General features: G+C 44.6%; 1 protein-coding gene across 3 annotated transcripts in view; it reads right to left on the minus strand.

Moving 5' to 3' along the window:
* LOC116745214 (protoheme IX farnesyltransferase, mitochondrial) overlaps positions 1–12,183 on the minus strand; it is a 110,430-nt gene that overhangs the window by 14,879 nt on the left and 83,368 nt on the right. The gene's annotated exons all lie outside the window — the stretch shown is intronic.

Raw genomic sequence — 12,183 nt, forward strand, 5'->3', positions numbered from 1 at the left:
AGGATTTGGGCAAAAACCAGTATCTTACTTCTGGAAGCAGTTCTGTCCATTTACTTATTATTTATTTAAAAACATCACCCAGTTAGTACTAATGCGTAAGGACAGTGTGTCTGAGTACCACTACGTGTAATAAATTACAGGCTCAGCACGGCACCAGCTCTGGGCCAGCAATGAGACACCAGGGGCCGCCCGCGGTGATCACGCTGCCCGGCCAGACCGTGGTTTATGGACACACAGCTTTCAAAAGAGGTGGCACAACGCCCTATATGTAAGTTGTCAGATAAAAGTCTACAGCGCTAAAGATGACCGCAAGCCTGGTTCCCAACAGAGCCTACTTTATACAGTGGACTTCCTGGGGCCTCTTGTGAAAGGCTTTTCGAAAGTGTGGAAACTGCATCTACTAGTCCCTGCCCATCTGCATGTTTCTTTACTCCCCTGGAGAAACCTAAGGAGGGCGCTTCAGCCTGTCTCCTCCTTGGAGAAGCCACGGCTCACTCGCAGGCCCCAGCACGTGCCCACGGGGACACAGGTGTCATGGGTGCAGCTCCGAGGGGGCTCTGGTTTTAGGGAGGCCGGCTCGCGTCCCTGCAGGCACACGTATGGGTGCGGCTATGTCCCTAACACTGCCTGTCTGTCCCTCAAGGAAAAGACAAGATGCGGGGGGTTGGGCGGGGAGCCCCCAACCCCTCAGCAGACATCCTTCCCTCTTACTATGAGTGATGGATACCTTCATCTTGACTTCTTCCTCCCATTTTCTCTCTCATTTTTAAAGGTAAGCGCTCCAGTTTTGCTCTTGTGCAATCCCCTCCCTGTCTGTCTTTCACCTTCTCCCTCCACTGAGCCACATCCTCACGTCAACGGCCTTGTTCACATTTCTCCAAGGTCTGACCATCCCCTCCAAACCCAACTAGCCTTGACTTCCCCATCCCTCCCTCTGCTATCGGCCCCAACTCTCTCCCTCACACCTACTGAAGCAGATTTCTCTCTGCTGTGACCTGGATAAACACCATGCGATACACACCATGTGACCTGGACCACCTAGCTTCCCTGTAGAGCGGACACACAGTTTTCCAGGGGCACGGGGAGGAAGACACCTGGGGTCACCTCTCACATTGGTCCAGAAAGTGGAACTGAAATGGCTGATAAGCAGTGCAAAAACTGTAACTGCTGTTCTTCTTTCAATCAGGTACTTTATAGCTTACAAGAACAGATTTTTTTTTTCCCTATGGGACTCTGAAAAGCTAGTTTTATTGGGGTGGAAGAAAAATGTGGCTCATAAACATTTTTATTTTTCCTGAATTGGACCTTGTGGGAAAAAAAAAAAGGCTGTTCACTCCTTCTCCAAGGACTGTGGAAGCCAGTTGGATTCAAAGGTATTAGTGTTGTAAAAAGCCCTTTTACAAAAGTGCGCGTGAATTTAATTTATTGAGATAGGCGATCTTACGTGGAAGTTTAGTTTCTGACCCTTGTCGGAATCACAGAAAATCATGAGACTCAAGTTTGGTGTTTAAATCTGTGCTCAGGGGCACGAATGAAAATTGGGTAGGTTGACAAACCATGTAAACAAAAATGAGGATATCCACCCTGGTAGGGATGATCACTCTCAGCGCCCAGATACTCAAGGAACCCATTTCCTGCCTGGTCCAAGGAGCCTGGGGTCGGCTCATGTTGTGGGTAAAAGTGTCCCAGTGACTAATTCTGTGAAGTTTATACTCCTGTGCTTTATTTCTCATAAACATATATGGTTATCAACAGAGGAATGGATAAAGATGTGATACTTATATACAATGGAATGTTACTCAGCCATAAAAAAGAACAAAATAATGCCCTTTGCAGCAACGTGGATGGAACTAGAGACTGTCATACTGAGTGAAGTTAAGTCCGACAGAGAAAGACAAATATCATATGATACCACTTATATGTGGAATGTATAGTCACAGATGTAAAAAACAAACATAGTTACCAGGGGATAAGGGGGGAGGGGTAAATCAGGAGACTGGGATTGACATATACACACTACTATATATAAAATAGATAACTAATAAGAACCTACTGTATAGCACAGGGATCTCTACTCAATACTTTGTAATGGCCTATATGGGAAAAAAAAACCTAAAAAAAGAGTGGATAGTTGTATATGAATAACTGATTCACTTTGCTGTATACCTGAAACTAACACAACATTGTAAATCAACTATACTCCGATAAAAATTTTTTTTAAATAAAATTAAGGGGCTTCCCTGGTGGCGCAGTGGTTGAGAGTCCGCCTGTCGATGCAGGGGACATGGGTTCGTGTCCCGGTCCGGGAAGATCCCACAGGCCGCGGAGCGGCTGGGCCCGTGGGCCATGGCCGCTGAGCCTGCGCGTCCGGAGCCTGTGCTCCGCAACGGGAGAGGCCACAACAGTGAGAGGCCCGCGTACTGAAAAATAAATAAATTAAATTAAATTAAATTAAATTTTAAAAAAATTTAAAAAGTACTTACTCTCCCCCCTACATCTGAGGAAAGGAAGGAGAGAGGGCGGAAAAAAACCCATAAAAGTAACACATGTTCATTTCCAAAAATTTGGAAGGACAGAAAATCACACAAAATATTCTAAATTAGCTTTTCAAAGAAACATTGGTTTATAGCTTTCTAGCCTTTTTTTTTTTTTTTTTTTTTTTTTTTTTTTTTTTTTTTTTGCGGTACGTGGGCCTTTCACTGTTGTGGCCTCTCCCGTTGCGGAGCACAGGCTCCGGACACGCAGGCTCAGCGGCCATGGCCCACGGGCCCAGCCGCTCCGCGGCATGTGGGATCTTCCCGGACCGGGGCACGAACCCACGTCCCCCGCATCGGCAGGCGGACTCTCAACCACTGCGCCACCAGGGAAGTCCTCTAGCCTTTTTCCAATGATACAAATACTTTAAAAATAACTGAAACAGGGACTTCCCTGGTGGCGCAGTGGTTAAGAATCTGCCTGCCAATGCAGGGGACACGGGTTCGAGTCCTGGTCCGGGAAGATGCCACATGCCACAGGGCAACTAAGCCCGTGCGCCACAACTACTGAGCCTGTGCTCTAGAGCCCGCGTGCCACAACTACTGAAGCCTGAGCGCCTAGAGCCCGTGCTCCGCAACAAGAGAAGCCACCGCAATGAAAAGCCCGTGCACCTCAATAAAGAGCAGCCCCTGCTCGCCGCAACTAGAGAAAGCCCACGTGCAGCAACAAAGACCCAATGCAGCCAAAAATGAAGAAAGAAAGAATTACTTTGCTTGGCTCTTTAAAAAAATAACCAAAAACTGAGAACACAATGAATTGTGGTTTTGTTGCTTATTCTATTTTCAATATATCTTAATCATTTCCCTATGCAGTTAAGAATTATTTCACACCATTATCGTTAGTGGTTACATAGTGGCCTATTCCGTGGATATACCGCAATTAATTCAATCAATATGTCTTTTTGGACACAGCATTTTTCCAGTTTTTAATTAGAAATAATGTTGGGATGAATATCTCATAGACAGGTCGTTGTTCACAGCTCTGACTATAATACATTCTGAGGATAAGTTCCCAGATCACTGAGTCAGATGACATGAACATTTTTAGGGGTTTTGACTTGTACCCCAGCCTGTACTCGAGAGTTTATACTAGTTTACACTCCCACCAGCAGTATATGAGAAAGCCTATTCCCAGAACCCGTATCAACACTGGGCACGGCGGCATTGAAAACAAAACAAAAGTGAACAAAGTCAGACAAGTTTACTGAGATAGATAGTATTATCCCCATTTTACAGATGAGAAACTGAGACTCGGAACCAGGACCTGTACTCGGGTTTCCTTGCGGGCTCATTCAGGTAACCCGGGGTTCACCCTCTAACTGGTACGTGGAGGGCACTGGTCTAATACCATTTACTGACGCTCTCACTTCTGGGGACTGCAGGGGGCTGTGAGGTTGGGGTCTTCAGCTGGGAGCAGCCTCCTGTGTGCTCACAGCTCCTTCAGCTCACCCCACTGCCCACGTGGCCTAACTTCCTACTGCATTCCCTGACATGGAAACGACTGGGAAGCACTCCATTTCTTTGAAACAAAGGACAGACCTGGGATGTAACACGGTGAGCAAGACAGACATGGTCCTCATGCTGGGGGTGCTTATCCCACAGTGGGCGACAGTGAAACAGGTGGAACAGTCAAGTGAGGGGCGAGCCTTCCGGGAGCAGGAACCCAGTGTGGGCGGAGGTGTGGAGCAGACACAGGAAGTTCGGGGGATGTTGAAGCCAAACCCTGATGGACGGATGGGAGGCAGGCAAAGGGCGGGGCAGCGTGCTTTGGGGGCCAGAGGAGTCAGAGAGCAGAGGTAGGGAGGGCCATGGGGAGGTCTCTGGGCAGAGGCAGAGTCCACGAAGCTCCCTCTGCTTCTTAAATCAGGAAAGGAAACGATCAGATCTGCTTTTGAGGAGCCCTCTGCCTGCCAGCACGTCCAGCATTCACTCCACTCATGAGAGAGGTCCGCATTAGGCGTTTTTTTGAGGAAAATGAATCGCGATCACCCCACTGCACCATTTTTATCAAATGCTCAGTTGAGAGAAACAGCACTCAGGTAGCCAGTAGCCGTAATCTACCTTCCAGACCCCCAAACCCACGGTGGGTAAAGCAGGGCAGCAGGGCCGGGCCTGTTCCTCCGGGTGGCCTTCCTCGGCTGACCCAAGGGCGATCGCACCGCCGTTTATTAGCTCCTGCTTTTGCCCCTCCTTGTCTCTCCCATGTCTCCTTTTTGTTGACTTTTTTGATCATTTTTGTTACATTTTACATACGTTTGGAAGTTAACAGAACTTTGTTTCAAATAAGGCAGAATAAAAGAGTTAAGTAAACAAAGGGCGACCCACAGGGTTTTGGTTAGAATCTTTGCACACAGTGAAAATACATCAGTAAAAGGAGCGAAGGGTTCGTTTTGAAGCTGGAAGTAGGAAGAGGCCGAGCAAGAATAAAGAGGAAATACATCAAGTGGTATCTGGGTTATTTTTTCAAGTTGGATTTATTGTGAAATCCTTAAATATCATGGTGATATTAAAGTTGCTTAAGTTTAGCTGTCTTAATAAATAGATCTATTTTTGATACAGAAAAAGATTAGGATAGCGCACTCCTTTCTCATCTCGGTATACAACTATGCTTTTCTGCCTTAGTCTCATAAAATGTGCTCAGAGCTAAATCTCAGACCTGAAAGGCAATATTGTCAAAGACTGATTTCTTGTTGCTTTAGGTCAATTACTCATTGTACTCTTCCTCTAATCATACTGCTCAGCCCTTGATCAAAAAACCCACCTAGTCTCCCTGTTCACGGGTTTTGGAAAGTATCCCAAACCTGGGGAGAGGCACCCCCCTGCCCCCCATTATTTCTCCCTTTATTTATTCTTTATTTAAAATTTTTGTTGACATCTTTTTTTCCTCACTTAAATTCCTTAGAAGTTCATCCACACTTCAAGTGGTACTCGGAGGCCTGATTTCTAGAGGTAAGACCAGAAGGAAGGCGAACTGGAGGCTTCCTCGGGTTTCCCTGGGCTGGGGTGACCCGAGGGAGAGGGTCTCGCTGGGACCTGCTGGCAGACCCTTTGCACCTGTGGTTCTGTCGTGAGCGTGGTCTTTGGACCAGTCACAGCAGCATCACCTGGGAACTTGTTAGGAACCCAGGTGATCTGGAGACCCGCTGCTACACTATCACCAACGTGACGCTGGTCCTACCTGGCCTGCGTCTGGCCAAGCTGACGCAGGCTGAGCCGACAGAACCCTGCACCCTTGTTCTGCTTCCACTGCTGACTGTGCTGGCCTGGTAAGTCGCCCACTTTCACTTGTCTTTACATAAATGTCACTGCAGTGGAAAGCACTCAGCGCTGTGAACTAGATCTGTCATCAGCTAACGCAGGAACTCAGCTGTATCCCTCAACCCCTCTCTGTTCCAAAGACCTTGAATCCAACCTAGTCATGTGGCTTAACGTGTTTTGGCCACTGAAAGGGCGGGATGAAGCAAGCGTGGCAAAGTCTTGATAACTGTTGACTCCGGGGGATGGGTGTCCTGGGGTTCAGTGTGCTCTCTCTACCACTGTGTCCCATGGAACGTCTCACAACAAAAATGTTTCCGAAAATGCCTTGATACTCTTTATTCATATTATCATTCTGGTTTCTGTATATGGCATAACTAGGCATGTTGTACAGGAATCGGGTGGTTCCGAGTCCTCTCATGAGAACTCTGATGTAAACCATCTGTGTAAAAGCGGGCGAATTATTTAACCTCTCTGGTCCTTAGTTTCCTCAACTGTAAAGTAAGGGTTGTATTAGGAATCTTTTGATGGCAAGATTGCAACCCGAGTCAAACTGGCTTACACATAAGGCTCGGTAACAATACTATGGGGAAGGCAGGGGTTTTACCCCATGGAGCTATGGGACCTGGAGCAAATTACTTAAACTGCTGGCCTCAGTTCCTTCATCTGTGAAGTGGGAGACACGCCATAGAATTGCTTATGAATTAAATGCAATAATGTAAATAAAGCACTTAAGAGTGCTCACTCAAGGTGTTCATTCATTATTCATTCAAATCTCTCACTGCCTACACAGCCAGCCGCTACACTGGGTGTAGGTACAGCAGCCGTGAACAAGACAGAGAGCAGAGTTTAGTCTAGAAAGGAAGACATACGTTAAACAAACACAAGTACTATGAACTCTCAAGTTGCAACATCAGCTACAAGAAAAAGAACAGGTGATACGAAACAGTTATTAAATAGAGGACTTATTTAAATAGAGCTGGAGGTAGAGGCTGATAAACTTGCAATAAATTGTTTCCCCTGATTTATTTTTTCAAAATTATAAAGACGTAACGGATATATACTAGAATATGAAAACGCCTGTATATATACTCAAGAATGTTAGTTCTTAATCATAAATTATAAATGTATGATGGCTGTGAAGCGTGTTTCTAATAATAACAATTAAAATGGCAGAATATTTCTATCTCCAATTACAACTTTAAATTAAGAATTTAATTTTATTACAGCAAATTACAAAAAAATAAACCAGAACCAGGAGGAACTGGGTTGATCACCTGCAAAACATTTTAAAAATAAATTTATTTATTTATTTATTTTTGGCTGCGTTGCGTCTTCGTTGCTGTGCGCGGGCTTTCTCTGCGGCGAGCGGGCTTCTCATTGTGGTGGCTTCTCTTGTCGCGGAGCACGGGGTCTAGGTGTGAGGGCTTCAGGAGTTGTGGCGCATGGGCTTAGTTGCTCCGTGGCATGTGGGATCTTCCCGGACCAGGGCTCAAACCCGTGTCCCCTGCATCGGCAGGCGGATTCTCAACCACTGTGCCACCAGGGAAGCCCCCAAACATTTTTTTTTAAATGTGTGCTTACACGTCTACCACAGTAGCTGTCATGGCTTTTATTAAGAACCGAGGAGTTATCTCTGTGAGTGGTTGTTGCTGGAGTGAATTTATAAAGGAAAGATCAGAAAAGCAGGGGAACGGGGTGTGATACTGCTGCAAAACATTCCTCATTGTCAATAAAACAGAAAAAAAAATGCGTGAATAAGGAAAACAGCACTACTTGATGGGGGCGGGGAATGGCGGCAGGAAAAGATCTAGCAATTTTCTTGAGCTAAAAAATATTCTTTTGTATCCCTTCACTCACTCATGCAAATAGGTTCACGGCTCGTGCTGAGGGTGGAATGATGATTTATTTCCAAACTCACATCCAAAACTGAATTACATTTTAAATTGAGAGATCTTTCTACTGAGCACCAGCGTGAGGTCTTTCTACTTGTGCCTTTCCTGGCCAAGGCTACCGTGGAAAGAAACTAAGAGATACGAGTGGGAGGGGAATTTGTCAACACATTTCTATGAATTATTTATTCCTCCCATAAAATCTAGTATTTCTTTGTTTACTAAAGACCAATCCTTAGTAGCTCTATCAACGTGGAATCTATAGAAATTAGGAACAAATGAGAAAATACAAGCTTTAATATGATACCTACTTAGTACACTTAAATGTAATTTAAATTACCTGACTTTAAAATAATTTACTGGAGAAATGTGGCCTTTCTGTTTAAGTAATGTGTCAGAGAGGTCTATGAAATGTTATATTAAATCAAGAAGGCTTTATATTTTAAGCAGCTCTGCAGGTAATTGGTTTAGACAAAAATGAATCTCATACTTCTTGGTCATTTTTCCAGAATAAATGATTTTTAAATTGTAAAACGAAATCCCCTTTCTTCAAAAACAAAAGAAAACTCAAAACCTTAATCAAAGCAAGCCAATTTAACTTTAATTTCCTACATAAATCCCACATTTGAGCTCTGACCTGAGTTTTTGGGAAAAGTGTTCACAAATAACTGTTTTGAAAATATCTCTTCAGAACCTTATTTAGGACAACCTTATTCTGAACAAGTCTGAAGTTACAGATACTGGAAGGTAGCAGGGGACTGATGTAAATTTAGAATTTAAGGAATATGTGACGACAATGAGGACACAAAACATACTTTAAAAGGAAATTAGTTACAGCAAGTTTTGAAAGACTATCAGTTACATATAAAATGACGGTAACCTGCTTCAAGAAAAAATTAAATTTTACAACATGTTTAAGAGAAATTCAAGAATAAGTATGTATTTCTGGCATGATTATATTCAAAATATGGGGACTGTGGTACTACATTAAGTAAAACTTTAAGGAGGAAAACAAAGCAGGTCTGAGCTGAATGAGTTTTTGAAAACTGACTGAAGAATCTTATTAATCTAGGGGGAAGATAAGAAAGATAGGTTAGGGGAAAAAAAAAAACCAAAAAACACTCAAAGGAACACTGGCCCGCTGTTGACCTCTCAGATTCAGCCTTCTAACTCAGGGAGGAAGTGAATGGTTACCTCTCGAATGACGCTCCATCGATTCAGCTCAAATTAAGAATATGTTATTTGTACGAAGACTCTGGAATTTTCAAAGAGAAGATTCCTATTGTTCGATCTCCTCCATGAAAAGCAAGTTTCTAGTGTAGTGGTCCAATCTCAGTGTTTTCTCACATCCTTGAGGGCGGGACCACCTACGGAATTCCTCCATTACCCCCAGGCCCCGGGGAGGAACACCTAGGCCTGCCTAGGTGGGAGACACATACTTTTCCTTTTTCCTGCTTGAGCCAGATGGTTTAATTCTGACCCCCTCCCTTTTTAATTTATATGAGTCTATTAAAAAAAAGCAGCTTTGTTCACTTACATAAACTTAGGGTCAGTGAATTGTTAGGAGTCTTTGAAAAGCTTTAATAAAACACAATTTATAAAAAATGAAGCTAGGAAATAAAACTATCCATCCCCACAGCTCTGGAGACTCCTGGGAGCTGCATGCACGTGCAGCTACTTGGACATGAGGGTGCAGATGTGGGAGGCTGAATCTCCTGCACCGCCTGGGACCGGAGCCTTTGGTCCACAGGTCCAAACAGTGTTTGCAAACATGGACATCTGTAGGGACCAGGCTGGCAATGTGAAGCGTAAAGTGGGCGGACTTAAGAAAAAAACAGGAGGCGTGAGGACTGTGGGAACTGCTAGTCAGGTTGCGCTGGCGGATTCCACGTGGGAGTGAGCCAAAGAAGCCTAGAAATCTGTGGTTTTATGTTCAAATTTTCTATTTTTAAACGTTGGCAACTGCAGAAAAGCAGTGCACCAAACAAAAAAGTGCCTCCTCAGGATCTGGTCTGGTGGCTGCTGTTTTGCAGTCTGTGGTCTAGGTGGAAGGTCTCTGCTGTCGAGTGCGTGCAGCTCCTCTGCCCCAGGACAACCCCACACCCTGCCCCCAGCGACACTTCTCTTATCTTTGGTGTGGCCGTTTCTTACTCATCCTCCAAATTCAGCCTTGACATCAAAACACGTCCTCCAAAAACATCTTCCCTCACCCCTCTCTCCTCCCTGTTGGCCCCCCATGGGTGGTCCACGTGCCCTCTGCTGTCACAGCACTTCTTGGTCTCACGCTAACCTCCTCTGCTGCCTTGTCTACCCATCCCCGACGTACACTCTTTCAGTGCGACTCTGTACCATTCATCTTTACATGCCCGGTACCTAAGGCTGGGGCCCAAAATGTTGGCTGAAACAAACCTTTACAAACCAGGCAAAAGAGAGAACACGATCTTAAGACTACTGCTCCCGTAACAGCAGCCAATGGGAGTAGCATTTGATGGTGTCGAATCTTTTCACATCATCATCTTATTTGAAAAGGGAGGAAATAAAGTGATAGGACATTAGACCAAATGACTCCAGGTTATTAGTAAAAGGTGTTTGCTCCTATGACTTATTTCCCACGTGACTGCAAGGTATTGGCTAAGTCGCTACGATACAATAGTTACTCTGTATATTCATGTTTCTTAGAATATCTAAGTATTGTCTGGTTATACAAAGGGGCCTGGGGGCTGAAGGATTCCTCCAACCCCAGGACTGCTGTCAACAAATGCTCACAACTCACAATGCTTTCATAAATGCCTTCTTTTTTTTTTCTTATGACAATGAGAGAAAAGCATGTTAACTTTCAGAAAACTCCCGTGTTCCTCTCATAGAGCCACTGTGATGACTTGTCACAATGACGTGCACACAGGCCCTTTTGCTGGTTCTTCCTAGTATGTTTCATACGTTGAATGATTTTATTTTAAGGATAAAGTTCTGTCTGTTAGCACCACTATTATTGAGACCAAATCTGTTCTTCCTGCCACTCCAAATGACTGGTTAACACTAAAAAAAAGAAATTTCTACACTTATAAAATGTTTATGTTCTTATTACATTCGCATTATATACACAACGAGAGACTAATCTTAACCACCCAGAAGCTCTGCAGAGCTTCACCAGGGCCGGCTACGTGTCTACTAGACCAGCGTGACGGGGGTGGGGGGAATGAATAACACTCCCAGGTCCCCTGCAGCCTGCAAGATGTTTACATTTGCTTAACTGCTTACTGGTAAAACCTTCAGTAAATGTGAAAAATGTCTCCTGTAAATCCCTATAATACTTCAGCTAAACCCCGTTCTTTAAGTTAATAATGCCAACTAAACAATCCATTAATTTCACTCCAAAAACTCAATCTTCATCATTCATTTCAAAACCAGGTATGGGCTGCCCCCAATTCCAAGTGCTTTGATTTAGCCTCTCTGAATCACCTTCCACTCTGCTCTTATCGCTCTGTCTCTCCGGCTCACAGCCCACACCTCAAGCTTACAAGTTATGGATCATTCTCATCGGAGCCATTAAGTTGGGAAAACTAACGCTGACATGTAGTCTTTCCCTGTCAACATGACCGAGCTGGAAAATGGAGAATTCAAAGGAGACGGAATCAAAATAAGAAAGAAGGCCCAGCCCACGCCTGACTTCTTCAGGAAGCTTTCACTGCCCAGCTGGTCCTTATCCGAATCTCCCCTTTCTGACCTCCCGGAGACCTTCTTGTTTGTACCAATTCATTTATTTCCGTCAACACATGTTTATAGGCTGCCCCGTCTTGTCTGCTAAGCATTTTATGCATTTGGTTAATTTTTCCACCCAGATTATAAGCCTTTTGAGCATGATAACAATAAAACTGACAGTGCCGCTTCCATTCTAGGTAATCAATAAATTTTTGATGAATTAAACAAGGGAATTATGTAACTCTAAAATATAGACAAGATACATTTGGCCTTGACATTCTTAAAAAAGATTAATTTTAATTAGGGTAGACCATGAAAAAAGGTTATTACTTAAAAAAATATATAAGCTATGTTAGAAATTTAAGTCTGAAGGACTTCAACTCAGAGAAAGATGTATCCCTCTGTCCTCTTTGAAAACAAACAGGAGAGTGAACAGAAAACAGAAAGCTCCAACTCTGACAGAACCAGGAAACCCTCCTAGAGAAGAGCGCCAGATACAGGAGGACAGTGAGAGCACACACAGGTCTGTGCATCGAGGCAAACGGTGAACGTCTAACCTCAGGTCTTCCGGAGGCTCTGTCTACAGGTCACAGAAGGGATCTGACGCCAAGTGGGTGCTCTGGGGGTGGGGAGGTGGGCCCCAGTTAGAAGGTGACCAAGTAGAATGAGGCCGAGGGTGGCTCAAGCTGTTGGAAAGCAGCCCTGGAGGAGTGGCCTTGGGTGCTCTCTGTGCCCTGTATCCGCGCCCCCGCCCCGCTTAACTGCCCCCACAAGCCTTGCCCTTGGCCCAGGGCGCTGGACCA

This window comes from Phocoena sinus, chromosome 20, assembly GCF_008692025.1.
Source record: "Phocoena sinus isolate mPhoSin1 chromosome 20, mPhoSin1.pri, whole genome shotgun sequence".
In the NCBI taxonomy this organism is placed as follows: Eukaryota; Metazoa; Chordata; class Mammalia; order Artiodactyla; family Phocoenidae; genus Phocoena; species Phocoena sinus.